The sequence below is a fragment of the Cervus elaphus genome, chromosome 10 (genome assembly GCF_910594005.1).
Source record: "Cervus elaphus chromosome 10, mCerEla1.1, whole genome shotgun sequence".
Classification (NCBI taxonomy): domain Eukaryota; kingdom Metazoa; phylum Chordata; class Mammalia; order Artiodactyla; family Cervidae; genus Cervus; species Cervus elaphus.
This window is the reverse complement of record NC_057824.1, coordinates 37,713,788-37,728,839: the sequence shown is the minus strand read 5'-3', so window position 1 is coordinate 37,728,839 and position 15,052 is coordinate 37,713,788. Positions and strand designations below refer to the sequence as shown.

Below are 15,052 nucleotides of genomic sequence, written 5' to 3'. Positions count from 1 at the left end.
GGAACTGAAATTCAAATCCCAGGTCCATCCTGCACATTAGCCCAAGCTCTCAGTTACTGCCTAGCAATGCTTCACCAAAAAACAGAGGCTCAGCAAAGTTACATGACTGGGTCAAGGTCACTCTGATGGTAGGTGGCAAAGCTGGATTTTGAGCCTCATTATATGTGTTGTAAAGGTGGGTTGTTACTGACTCACCACTGGGAGTTACGGAAACCCAGGCCAGAAGCCCCAGAAATTCTTGCCAGATCAAACTCCATCATTTAATTTGTGATCTCTCTCTCTGGGGCATCATCAACTGAAGCAAATGGACACCATCATGGATGCCGAGGGAGAAGGTGATCACCCATATAAGATGTAAAGAGTCCATTCTCTCTGGAAGGGTCAGCAGTTGAGCCTGCTTTTGGCTTGCCTGAATCAGATGTATACAGACACCTCACATTTTCCCAAATGCATTATCCAGTGGGATAAATGGTGCATAAATGAGCAATATTTTCTGATCCTTCCACATAAACTGTAACTCAAGAGAATGGTTGCTAGAGCAAGGGCATGAGGTAGGGCTGTCTCCTCTGCAATGAAGAAAGAAACTTAGAAAGTCAGTCGGGTACCTGCTACTTGCCCAGCACTGAGCCAGACAATTTCACGTATTATGCTGGCTCAACCTCACCAGCGCCATATGAATCCCTGTGCCCATTACAGAGATGTGGAAACTGAGTCCAAGAGACAATAAACCCTGCTCCAGACCACAGAGCTAGACCCTTTTCTGCCTCATCCTGTTGGAGTTCATGCTGCTTTTCAAAGTCAACTTTTATGAATCTTGAAATCCCTGAAGGTGAAAAGTCAAACCCTTGGGAAACCACATTTCTTATAAAGAAGACCCAAGAAAAGCAGCCTTTTCCAGGGCCATGTGGCTAAGGACCACATTGAAGCTGAGAAAGAAGGGATCCTGAGTGAGAGCTCTGACTTAAGAACTAACTTGCCAAATGGGTTTAAGACAGGGATTTTTGTGTTTCTGGACCTGTACCATGAAAGGGCTATGCTAATATAAATTCTCTGGTTGATTGCATCCAGTTTTGCTGGTGCTTATTATGTCAGGCATACAGTGATGATAAAGCGGGCATGGTACCTGCCTGGCAATAGACCACGAGTTCCCTGAAGAACACATGTGAATTTCCCACTTAAAAAAAAATTATTTATTTACTTATTTATTATTTTTTGGGGCACTAGGTCTTCACTGTTGCACACAGAATTTCTCTAGTTGCAACAAGCGGTGACTACTTTCCAGGTGTGGTGCACGTGCTTTTCACTGCGGTGGCTTCTCTTGTTGTGAACCATGGGCCCTAGGTGCACAGGCTTAGTTGCCCCGTGGTGTATGGAATCTTCCCAGACAAGGGGTCGAACCCGTGTCCCCTGCATCGGCAGGCAGATTCTCAGTCATTGGACCACCAGGGAAGTCTGAGTTTCCATATCTGTCAAGTGACCTGTGGTTCAGATGCAGCATCTCTGTTGTGGGCAGAAGTCTCTTTTCAGACAAAATTGCATCTGCCTCCAAGAGAGAGAAGAGGGTGAGAGAAAAAGTGTGGGTAGAGGAGAGAAGAGGAGGGGGAGAGGAGAAGGGAAGGATGAAGGTGATTAGAAAGGAGAAGAAAGAGAAAGAAAGACAAGAGAAAGGGAAGGAGTGGGGAAGGAGGAGGAGGAGGAAGGAAAGGACCTAGGCTGTGAGAAAAGGCAAAGAATGTAACTAACTGGAAAAGAAAGAGGAAAGCATTCCAGTTTTGAATGACATACAACCTCATGGTGGGAGACAGCCATATACCCAGATTGCAGGAATTTTTGTGGTTTCAAAGTTAGTGCCAGGCAGACCCAGATATGTTAGGATTTATGAAAGAAAAAGACAGAAAACCATTTCATTAATTTGGCCACTTCTTGTGCCAACTCTGTGCTGAGATCAAGAGAGAAAATGAAGAGCGAGATCTCGCCCTGAAGAAGTCTTCGTCTTCTAAAACAGCAAAGACAGTCTAGGAGGCCAATCCTTGTGTCTCAGGATTCACAGAGATCCACGAGTTTCAGGGAGGGGGATCATTGACTGAGGGCTGACTTGATTCCAGAGTCCACGATCACCTTCTTCAGAAGCTCATCAGCGGGAGCTCGTCCTGACAAAGGCAGGTGACTCAGTGTTCATCTTTGGGGTTCCATCTCTAAACCACAACTAGCTTTGAGCAACATGTTTCATGTCTTTGATCCTCAGTTTCATCATCTGTCAAATGGGTGTAACAGCACCTCTTCCTCATTGACAGGAAAACGTGCCCAGCACAGAGCAAATATTGGTCAGTGTCCCCCTCTTATTACTGCTTGTCTAACGCAGCACAGAGCAGATGCCAACAAATCTGTGTGTTGACTGAGTGAAGCAGACAAGTTCCGCTTAAGTTCTGAATCCAAACACCTAAAATTGGTTGCCTAATACATATGTTGTTGTTGTTTAGCCCCAAAGTTGTGTCCGACGCTGCGACCCTATAGACTGTAGCCTGCCAGGCTCCCCTGTCCATGGGATCTCCCAGGCAAGCAAACTGGAGTGGGTTGCCAATTCCTTCTCCAGGGGACTTCTTGATCCAGGGTTGAACCTGTGTCTCCTGCATTGCAGGTGGATTCTTCACCACTGAGACATCTGGGAAGACTCCCTAATACATACACCCCTCTGTATATGATGACCCTGATTGACAGAAATGGACTTCTCCAATGGGCATTGATATGACTGATTCTGAAAGCACCGAAACGCTTCTGTTTGGCATAGAATCCAGGGAATTTCTAGAAATCTCATTTGCTGTGCCATCCCAGGGTGCCCAAGCACTTGGGAAGCTTCAGTGATAGACAGAGCTTGGCCACTTTATAGGGCCCATGCCTCAAACTGCACGAATCACAGGCTTGCTTTTATTTCTCCTTATCATCTCTGGCTTCTCCCAGTTCGCCCACTGGGCTTCAGCATCAACAGACCACCATACGATAGAAGCTGAATCGCTCATATGGTCTGATTTTAGAAAACACATATGGACAAAAAGCAACTATGAAGCCAACAATCCCTTAAAATGAATTTGTGACTGAGTCATCACCACTGAATCTACATTTTTAAAATTGGCTATCTGTGTGCCTATGGGATTTTTAGATTAAGTTGACACTTATTAAGTGTTTGGTATCTCTAGGGATGTGAAGGTCCTGTGCAATAATTCCTGAGCCCACAGGCTGGGAAGCAGGGCTCTAAAACCTAAGCCTTTGCCTGCTGACAACCTCAGCTCCATCAGCGTCTTCTTATCCACAATGCTCCCTCCAATCCGTCCTCTTTCGTAATTGGCCCACCTCATTCCAGAGATTCCAAAGCAAGATGCTTTCTGATTTTAAAGGAACAGGATTATGGCTCACTTCACCTGCCCCTGACTGGGGACTCCACCCAGAACGTACTTCTCTGTTACTTTATTCATACACATTCAAAGAGCGCTCCGCTGCAGAACCTCACACACCAACTTCTATCAGCTGTTTTACTGTAGCTTCTTTCCTCAGGTTCAGTGTTTCCAAGGGCAGGTGCCACGATTAACTGATGATTCCAGAGATGTCAGCATTGTCTGCCCGGGTGCCATGTGCCCACGATCTAACAGACGGTGACAGGAGAAGGCACCTCTCGGGAAGGCGGCATTCCAGGTCTCTGTACCTCACACTGGGCTCCCAGCTGTGTGTCAGCTCAGCACTGCCTCGGGGATACTGCCAGCCCTGCTTCCTTCTCACCAGCATTCTGCGGCTGAGCCAAGCCCTGCTTGCTCCGGCTGAGTCCACCTCTCTCACCCTTATTTATGCACGTCTTAGCCTTCCTGCCTGGCTCTGCCATCCTCACCCTAAAGGACTTTGGGCTGAGACTTTCCCGGCAGTCCAGTGGTTGAGACTCCACACTTCCCATGCAGGGATGCTGGGGATGTACGTTCGATCCCCAGTCTGGGAACTAAGATTCCATGTGCTGCATGGTGTGGCCAAATAAATAAATAAATGATAAAAATAAATACAGGACTTTGGGAAACCTACTTAACCACCTCCAGCCTCAGTTCCCTCAGATGAAGAGGATCCCAAGCAAGATCTATCTCAGAACATGTCAGGTTGAAAGGGGTGGTGCTTATGATACTGCAGTAGAATAAGCATTTGTGCCCCACCCAAATCACAGGTTAAGTCCCAACACCCACTGGGATGGAATTAGGGGGTGTGGCCTTTGAGAGGGTATTAGGTCATAGGGTGGTGCTCTCATGAATAGGATTAGTGCCCTTGTAAAAGAGACCCTAGAAAGCTCCCTCCCTACTTCTGCTAGGTAAGTACATAGTGAAAAGATAGTCCTCTCTGAACCTGGAAACAGGTCTTCAGCAGACAGTGAATCTGCCAACACTTTGATCTTGAAATTCCCAGCCTTCAGAACTGTAAGAAATAAATGTTGCTTAAGCCACCCAAGCCATGATACTTTTGTTATAGCAGCCCAAACAAAGGAAGGCTCAGCACAGTGCCTGGAAGGAATTAGCTTCTCAGTACAAGTGTTAACTACTGTGTTGCTATATTTATGAACCCTGTTTATTCACTGTGCATTCACAGAGAATGCCATCTTTAGGACTTGTGCTGACGGTGAGGTTATTTCATGTTTACCCCAGGTGCACCTTAAAACAAACTTTGTTTTTGTAAATAATTTGCACACATCTCTTCCTTGTTGATGCAAGGAACCTGATCAGCTAGAGGGATGTGGCTCAGTCAAAGCACTCTATGTTTTATTGGTGGAAATGTTGCTCAGGTCAACTCATGCCTGGCCATGGACATTTGTAAATAACTCGATCAAGATAGAAGCATCCACCCATACTTGACAGCTGTGAATTGTGCTGGGAAGAAGAGTGCTTCATCATACGGCCAGGCACCAGCTCTAGTGCTGAAGGAAACTCTTCTCTGTGATGAGAGACTGCAGCCCAGAAGCCCTTTTTCTCTACATTTGGCCAGAATGGCAGGACCTCCTATCCTACAAACTGCCCAGGTAAGAACCTTCCATGAATGTCTTTCAGGTATTTCCTTCATAAAGTTGCTTCCCCAAATCAAGATCTCTAGCTTCAATGATGCACAGCACAATCATTAATTAATCCGTGCACCCTGCCAGGCCTGTACTTAGACCTGGCTTTCACAGCTTGAGGTGCATGAAATACTAAACAGATTTTCAAACCCATCCATCCGATCATATAACAGATGGAGAAATGACAGATAGGAAAGAAGATCAGTGCACACCTAGAAAGATATACACAAACACACACACACAATGCCTCAAAGATTCTAATATTATATCATCAGATATTCATGCACACCCATCCCCTACAGAGTGTTTCTCTCTCTCTCTCACACACCCCCCACCCCCACCCCCCCCACCATCCACCCCCACCCCCGCTTTTCCCGTTACTGGCTCCTTCTCATTATTCAAGTCTTGGCTCAAACATCCCCAACTCAGGGGGCAGTCCCCTTACCCAGGCACCATCTAAATCACTCTGCTTCACACTGGCCTCTTTTGTTCACTTCTTAGGGCTCCTTGTTATCTGACATTATCTTGCTTATGTGTTCATTTTCTTGTGTCTGGTCTGTCCCTAAAGGAAAGTGAAGTGAAAGTCATGTAGTCATGTCTGACCCTTTTCGACCCCATGGACTATACAGCCCATGGAATTCTCCAGGCCAGAATACTGGAGTGGGTAGCCTTTCCCTTCTCCAGGGGATCTTCCCACCCATGGATTGACCAGGTCTCCTGCATTTCAGGGGGATTCTTTACCAGCAAGCTCCAAAGAAGGAAGACAGACAGTCTGACACTCATATATATTGCTAACTCACTCAGCATCTCACTTAGTGCCTAGAATTGAGACATGGGTCACAATAAATATTTGCCCAAGAATTGGAAGAGAAAAAGGAAGGAAGGAAAACACAGAGCCCAGTTGGAAAGATGAGAAGGGAGAATAAAGGAAAAGAGGAAGGAAGGAAGAAAGGGAGGGAGGTTCGGAGGGAGGTTTAGAGATAAGGAGGAAGAAAGGATGGGAGTAAGAATGGAGAGTTGGCTTCTTGTCGTCATTCGGGTATTACATTAAATGCATGACTTTGGGCTATTATGAAAGCCACGAGTCACATGGAAATATTTAAATGCAAATTAATTAAAATTAAATTGAATTAAAGATTTAATTTCTCAGGGATGGTAGCTATATCTCAAGTGCTCAATAGCTACAAATGGCCAATAGCTACTGTGTTGGAAGTACAGCTCTAGTACATTCCATCATCACCTAATGTTCTATAGGATGACGCAGGTCTGGTCCATCAGCTATGACTTTTGTGACATCACACAGCACGTAAAATTCATCTCTCAGAGAGGCTCTCCCTGATCATTCTACCAAAAATCATGCCTGCTCCGAGTCACTCTCTATCCCGTTGTTCTGCTTTCTTGTCTTGTTCACACTTTGTGGCGTTGGTCAAGATTTGGAATTATCCACTTGTTGTTGGTTCACATGACTTCTGATGCCTTTCTATCTGAAATTGAACTCTACAATGGCAGAACTTTGTCTTGTTCACTAGGTATTATATCTATCTTTAATAAAGCATGTTATATAACAGTTACTTAATAAATAACAGGAAATAAATGGATGACCCCTCTGAATGGGCACATGCACATTCTTACACACTATACCCTCATTTCGTGCATTCACACAGCGGGACAAGGAAGGTGAAGTAAGAGCTAAGTTGGTGGCAGGTGGGCCTCCGTCTCTTTACCACTAGTTAATGCGTCCATGCTTATTTGCTCAGTAGCGTCTGACCCTTTGTGATCCCACAGACTATAACCCGCCAGTCCCCGTCTGTTGGATTTCGCAGGCAAGAATACTGGAGTGGGTTGCCATTTCCTCCTCCATGGATCTTCCCAACCCAGGGATCAAACTCTTGTCTCTTGCATCTCCCACATCGCCTGCATTGGCAGGTGGATTCTTTACACTGAGCCACCAGGGAAGCCCCCCGCATGCTCTTATGAAAGTACTAGTTACTTGGTCCTGTCTGACTCTTTGTGGACTGTATCCCACCAGACTCCTCTGTCCATGGAATTCTCCAGGCAAGAACACTGGAGTAGGTAGCCATTCCGTTCTCTGAGGATCTTCCCGATTCAGGGATCAAACCCAGGTCTCCTGCACTGCAGGCAGATTCTTTACCATCTGAGCACCAGGTAACAAGCCGCAAACCAGGGTGTTTGAGCTGGGATATGTACGCTACTCTGATTCCAAGGGAATCAAATGTTTCCCTGTCCAGACCCGAATGGCTGACTTGTTGAGAAATATAAACACCATTGCCTCCTTTCTGGACAGAGGCTTCCCACCCCCTAGAGCTCCCCATCTGCCTGCAGCCACCCCTGACCCTCTGGCATCATTCATCTCATAGCTTAGCCCTCCTGCAGAGCCCTGTGTCTTCAGGTGAGCGTGGACGCACATGGGAGTATGCTGACACAAACAGTATCCCACCCTGCGTACCATTCTAAAATTTGGGCTTTCTACTCAAGAATACTTCTTGAGATTGTCCTTTATCAGTTCACATCCTAGTTTTCAATGGATGTTGCATTCTGTAGCATATGCAAACCACAACATGCAAACCAAATATGTTTACTTAGCCATTTTCCCTGTACAGGGTCTTGGATTTTCATCCATTTCCCACAACAACAAATAAGGCTAAAGTGAGTAGCCCTGCACACGCCTCTCTTTGGATGTACTTGCTTATTTTCCTAACAACAGCCCTATAGAAGTTGGATTGTTGGGTCATGGGAGTTTGGGTCTAAAGGTCTTCACAGATACTGGCACATTGCTCTCCATAATGGTCATGCCAAATCATGCTTTCAAATTATGTGTAAGGCTTCCCTGATGGTTCAGTGGTAAACACTCTGTCTGCGATGCAGGAGATGTAGATTTGATCCCTGGGCTGGGAAGATCCCCTGGAGAAGGAGTTGGCAATCGACTCCAGTATTCTTGCCTGGGGTATCCCATGGACGAGGAGCCTGGCGGGCTACGGTCCATACGGTCATAAAGAGTCGACCACGATTGAGCACGCACACACAAACTGTGTAAGAGTACCCTGTCCCCTCAACTAATTTCCAATTCATTTTCACACAAAGGAAAACTCAAAGTGGATGTTTTCAGATTAAAGCTCAGCGGTTCTTTTTTTTTTTTTTCTGTGTCCAGATTCTAAATACTCCTTATGTGCATGCTGACCTTCTTCATTTCCACCATCCTGGTGGTAACCATCCTTCAGGACTCAGCTCACACGTGATGAGACACCTCCCTGCTCTGGACTCAGCTGCCTGCTCTGTTTCCACCATTGACCCATCACACCATATGGCATGTATGTATTTCCTTGTCTTCTTTATCAGACTCTGAGTAACTTGGGGAAAATGCCAAAATAGGCTCCCAGGAAAAGATTAACACCCTGCTCTGTCCAGATGCTACAGTAGGTCTTTGCCAGGAATGCGTGTGCCCCTGGTGGTACTGGGAACAGGTGGAGTGTCATGTGAACTTTGAGCATTAAGGAATATTGATGGGAAAATAATTCTTTGCAGGAATGAATGTGATTGGATATAAGTGAGCAGAAACAGGACTTCTCTGGTGGCTCAGATGGTAAAGCATCCGCCTGCAATGCAGGAGACCCAGGTTTGATTCTTGGGTCGGGAAGATCCCCTGGTAGCTCAGCAGGTAAAGAATCTATCTGCAATCAGGGGAGACCCCAGTTCAATTCCTGGGTTAGATGATCCCCTGGAGAAGGGATAGGCTACCCACTCCAGTGTAGAAATGTCCCGTATATATATATATGGAAAGTAAAGAAACAAAGTATGCACCTCTCTGGGAGAAACCTGTTCTAAGCACAGGGAACTTAGTGCAGAGGTTCTGGGGAAGGAGTGCTCTTGGTGTACATAGAGTCAGCATGGAGGCCAGTGGGGCTGGAGACCACAGCAGAAGATGAGATGAGAGGGGATGGGAGGTCCAATGATGAAACTTTACTCTAAGTGTGATAGTAAGTCCTTGAAGATTTTTGAGCAGAAGTATCATGATCTGAATTGTAATCTTCCAGGACCACGTGATCCAATGCATTGGAAGTGACTAAACAGGGATACAGAAGCTGGGTAGCTCTTAGGAAGTGATTGCAGCAGGCCAGATAAGAGATGGTGGTGGGAGTGATGCAGTGGGAAGAATCTGGGCATCCTTGGAAGAAAGAGCTAATAGAATTTTGTAGATGGATGATATTTGGATTATTAGGGGAAGGGAGGTGTCAAGGTGACTTCAAGGCAACAATCCTAAACAACAGGGCTGGAGGATCGAGGGAAGATTTGGGTATGGAGTTGGGGGGAGATCGGGAGCTCTGCCTCAGATATATTATCCTTGAGATGCTTTGTAGACATCCAGATGGAAATGTCAGGTAAGCAGTGAGTCCAGAAGAGACCTGGGTGGAGAAACATTTAAAAGTTGCCATATACAGATGGTATACACTAAAGTATATACAGAGATGAGAAAAGGTCCAAGACTGAGCCCTGGGACATTTCTACACTGACCTCACAGGTTGGGGGTGTGGGGAGACGGACATACCAGGAGATAAGCCTGGGAGGTGTCTCCAAAGGGACAGGGCATTTCTCCCCCAACTCTGTGCCAATTTTTGCCTCCCAGAACTGTGACCCACTGCCAGGGTACCAGCACCATGCCCATTTGCTCCCTCCCCTCTCTTCCTCCACCCTGAAACAAATTACTAGCACCCGTTAATGTTTGCTCTGGCTCATAAATGCATAATGCCTACCACACAAACCTCAACTGCCTGTAATTGAGACTCATGCCCATGCAGAAAAGATTGTGTGCGTGGAAGATATAAATGATGCTGTCGCCTGAGGTTGCTGCAGGAAACAGGGCCACTGACATGGAAATTGCATTCTGCATTTACTACCTAAACAGCCTGCCTCCCTTTGCCATTGCCACCCTGGAAGGTAGAAGGAATTAGTTGTAAATATTTTACAGTTGGTAATTTGCAGGAGTAAATCACAGTTCGTTTTGCCAGAGAGTGAATGGAACAAGCATGAAATTTTTTCCTTTTAGGGGTTATTTGTGATGTCATCGTCCTGATTTCATCCTGCATTTAATTTAGTCCTCAACATGTTTATGTCTTTGTAGTAGGGCTTCCCAGGTGGTGCAGTGGAAAAGAACCAGCCTGCCAATGCAGGAGAGGCAAGAGACGCAGGTTCGATCCTTGGATCAGGAAGATCTCCTGAAGTAGAAGATGGCAACCCATTTCAGTATTCTTGCCTGGAGAGTTCCATGGACAGAGGAATCTGGTGGGTTACAATCCATGGGGTTGCAGAGAGTCAGACACAAATGAGCGTGCGTGCACGTACATGCACATGCATGCACAAACACACACACACAGTGTAAGTTATTCTGTGTCTTTTGTATGGGCAGAAGGGGTAAGGTAGGGGTGGGGTGGGGAAAGGAAGCATGATTCTTCTTAGTGCACCAAGACTGAGGCCCCCTGGGTACCAATGCTCATCACCCAGAAATTTATTCATTCATTTACTAAGCAGTTTCTCATTGATCACTAGATGGTCTGCTAAGTCCTAGAAGATGAAGATCAATATTACTGGTCCCTGTCATCAAGGAGTTCACAGTCTATTTGGGAAATCCTTGGTAATACCTAAAACTTACTCATACCAACAAATGTTCAGTATTACTATTTATTGAGATCCTACTGTAAGTTCTAAGTGCTTTACAAGATTAAATCCATCTCACCTTTATAACAATCATCTGGAGTGAAAGTTACTTTTATCCCTATTTTACAGATAAGAAAACTGAGGCTCCAGACAGTTCAATGACTGGTCTGAGGTCACACAATGAGAAGATTCCAACAAGGCAGCTCCCTTAACTCCATCAATGTTTCCATGTGATATGTAAACAAGTAAGAGGAGGAGGTTAATGATGATTAAGCATCTATTTCATTTGCTTTATGATGTAGATCTGTGCTTGGTGGTTTCTACAACAAATTAATTTCTAATTCTGGAAAATAAGCTCTATGATTTCATCCATCTTACCAAAAAATTAGGCTCAGAGAGTGACCCCCAAGGATATCCAAGCAACATGCCACCAGGCTGAGATTTGAAGCCAGAACTTTCTGACTCTACACCAGGCTCATTTCATTCTTCCATGGGATGAGGGCTGTTGTAGACAGAGATCTACTCAAGGCACCATGGAGCAGGGAATAACTAACCCGTGAGAGTTTGGGGGGATGGTGAAGAGTGGGGACCTAGTCTAAACTGTGAAGACGAGAAAGAACATTTTAGATAATCAAGGGCTGTAATGGCAAAATAGGCAGCGACCAGCAGGCAAGCAGCACGTACCGAAGTGAGATATCTTTCCTGGCTTTCTTTGCCTAAGTTCTTGCACACAGGGCACTTCAAATCCTTCTGCCCCCAGCAGAGGAGGAGAGATTAAGCAGGCAGATGACACAGTGAAGGCTCAGGAGAGAGGCTTGGGAACAGTTCCCATGAGATCTCCCCCTCTCTCCACATCTGTGCTGGGGGGCCAGCACCGGAACAAAGTTATCTGGTATCTGGTTCTATTCTCTTCCACTTACATTTTTGTTGTTTCTGAGCAGGTCACTGGTCTGGGTTTCACCTGCCCTCACTGTTGTTAATTGTTGTTCAGTCGCTCAGTCATGTCCGACCCTTTGCGACCCCATGGACTGCAGCACGCCAGGCTTCCCTGTCCATCACCATCTCCTAGAGCTTGCTCAAACTCATGTCCATTGAGTCGGTGATGACATCCAACCATCTCGTCCTCTGTTGTCCCCCCTCAATCTTTCCCAGCATCAGGGTCTTTTCCAGTGAGTCAGCTCTTCACATCAGGTGGCCAAAGTATGGAGCTTCAGCTTCACCATCAGTCCTTCCAATGAATAGTCAGGGTTGATTTCCTTTAGGATGGACTGGTTTGTTGTTAATAATATTCCCCAAAAGATACAAAGGCAGGGGCTGAATGCACTGTCCCTGTTCTCAGCAGAGTCTTGGTCTGAGCTTCCTGATCATGAATGATGCCCCTTTGGGTTATTTAAACCTCACACCCTTCAACGTTCAACTCTTTCCTTTTCCTTCAAGTTATATGTACACTTTTTGGTTCATCATTTAGAACACTTATTTTCAACAGGAAAAGTTTCTGGCTAGCTATCATAAATAAGGAATTTACTCAAAGTATATATGAGGTGATTCATAAGGAATAGCTTGTGAATAGGCTTGGAAAGGGAGGAAATGGGGAAACTTGGGGACACAGGCTGTAGGACCCGGTCTATAGTTTTTTTTAAGGTATCACCATAGGGATGGGACAGATTCAACTGTCTGCCTTTCTCCATTTGATTCTTCTTTTGTTCCTTATTTATCTCTTCTCCTTCTTTAAAAAAAAAAAATTCTTTTTTTTAGGCTTCACCATGGAGCCCCTGGAATCTTAGTTCCCTAACTAGGGATCAAACCCCAGGCCCTTGGCAGTGAAAGCTCTGAGGCCTAACCACTGAAGTGAAGTGAAGTCACTCTGTCATGTCCAAATCTTTGCAACCCCATGGACTGTAACCCACCAGGCTCCTGCGTCCATGGGATTTTCCAGGCAAGAATACTGGAGTGGGTTGCCATTTCCTTCTCCAGGAGATCTTCCTGACCCAGGGATTGAAACCGGGTCTCCTTCATTATAAGCAGGTGCTTTACCGTCTGAGCCACCAGGGGAGTCCACTATGGCCAGGGAATTCCCTTGTTCTTCTTTCTCTTCCTTTTCTTCTCCTTTTATATACCACCCCACTAAAGATCCAAAGTCCTGGTAGAAAACATCTGATGGCTCCAGTTTATCATTCAAATGAGTGACAGTCCCAAACCACATACAGTGCAACAGAGGCAATTCTCTGAGTGCAACCTGGGATGCTTTAAAGCATAAGACAAGGTCAGAGGTAGTATCTGAATAGGGTTACAGAAGAAGCCCGATTGTAACCCACATAGAGGAAGGTAGAGGAAACCGCTCTTGCAAAATTCTGGGGTGAACGTGTGTCTGGTGTGTTCAAGGAGGGAAGGGGCAGAGTGACTAAAAAGTGTGAGATTGGAAGAGTGGGAGAGGATCAGGGTAGGAAAGCAGTGGGGTCCAGATAAGGCCTTCGTAAGATCTCTGGATTTTGAGTAAGCAAGGAGCCTGGACCTTGGACTGCAAAGAGATCAAACCAATCAACCCTAAAGGAAATCAGTCCTGAATAGTCATTGGAAGAACTGATGCTGAACCTGAAACTCCAATACTTTGGCCACCTGATGTGACGAATTAACTCACTGGGAAAAACTCTAACGCTGGGAAAGATAGAAGGCAGGAAGAGAAGGGGGCAACAGAGGATGAGATGGTTGGATGGCATCACTGACTCAGTGGACAGGGAAGCCTGGTGCGCTGCAGTCCAGAGTCGGACATGACTGAACAACTAAACTGAACTGGACTGAACTGAGGAGGCTGGAGGAGGGCGAGGCAACCCACTCCAGTGTTCTTGCCTGGAGAAACCTGTGGACAGAGGAGCCTGGTTGGCTACAGTCCACAGAGTCACAAAGACTAGGACATGACTGAAGCGACTTAGCATACATGCACGCAAGCAGAGAGCCAGTAGATGGCTGTGAGGAGGAGAAGGACTTGGTCAGCCTTACACATTGGGAAGATCATGGGGATTCCTGTGTTGGGAAGAGGCTCTGGGGGTAAGTACTGAAAGAAGACCAATTAAGAGGCTACGGAAGTCACCACAGTGAGAGACAATAGAGGCTTGGGCAAAAGAGTCGTGAAGACATGTGGCAACAGCATCAGCCTTTGCTTATAGATTGAATTGAAGGCATGCAAGAAAGAGAAGAACCAAGGATGACTCCAAGATTCCTGTCCTAACTAAAAGGAAGAGCAGAGTCAAGGTTTTCTGAAAAGAGGAAGAAGACTCAAGAGGAGCGGAGTTTGAAGAGTTGAGAAACAAAGAACTTGCTTTTGGACATGTTAATTTGAGGTGCTTCTTAGATATCCAAGTGCGAATGTTGAAGAAGCAGTTGGGTTTACAAATCAAGAATTAATATGTCTGGATTGAGAGCTGTCAGGTGAAAACCAGTATACAGGAAATGCATTAAGCTTTGAAAGTAGCTGAGCTCATAAAAGGAGTGGGTGAAAACAGAGAAAAGTTCTAAGGACTGAGTCCTGGGTTCTCCATGAGCCCCAACCGAGCTTTCAAAAAAAAATCAGCTAATTCTTTAACAAATGTGCCAGCCCCCAAAACAGTCATGTTTCAGTCATTTATAGAGTCAAAAGAGTGAGTTTAAGGTGACTTCATCTTACTGGCCTATTGACCTTTGTCAACCAAGTCAATCATGAACAGCATTAAGCCTGGAGACACATAGAGACTGGAATGGGGTGGTGAGAGAGGTCTGGGTTCTCAGACTTCCATGAGAACAGTGTGGTCTCTGACATATTTAGGGAGGGTGACTGGTTACAGTTAGGGTACCAGAAGAAGGGACACCTTCATACAAGATTATGCTTAGGTCTACAGATGGTTTAACTGAAGCCAGTTCATCTAAATCAACTTCTCATCTAAATCGACTTCTCTTAAAGAGCAGCCCACCTAGTGGTCAAGTCATAAAACTCATACTTCCTTTGAAGAGTTCGAAATCTAGTCAAACTATTAAAAAAAAAAAAAGAAACAAAACCTCATTAACAGCATTTTAAGATCTAAATGATACATTTAAAAGCATTCCAATTTAGCTTTGTGTTTGTAGTGTGTGTGTGTGTGTGTGTATGTGTGTGTATGTATTTATCAAATTTGCACATTTTATGAAAGTTGGGCTTTCTCTCTCTTGGTGTGGGCACTGTCTTATATTTTTTCTACTTTCAAACACTTCACGTAGTTTTTAGTGACACTGATAAAAACTCATTCTTTAAAAATTTGGTTTCCAGGGGTAAAGAGTACAGGATACCCAAATGGATGT

At 45.4% G+C, this 15,052-nt stretch overlaps 1 protein-coding gene across 1 annotated transcript in view; it reads right to left on the bottom strand.

Moving 5' to 3' along the window:
- HS3ST4 (heparan sulfate-glucosamine 3-sulfotransferase 4) overlaps window positions 1-15,052 on the bottom strand; it is a 472,757-nt gene that overhangs the window by 11,074 nt on the left and 446,631 nt on the right. The gene's annotated exons all lie outside the window — the stretch shown is intronic.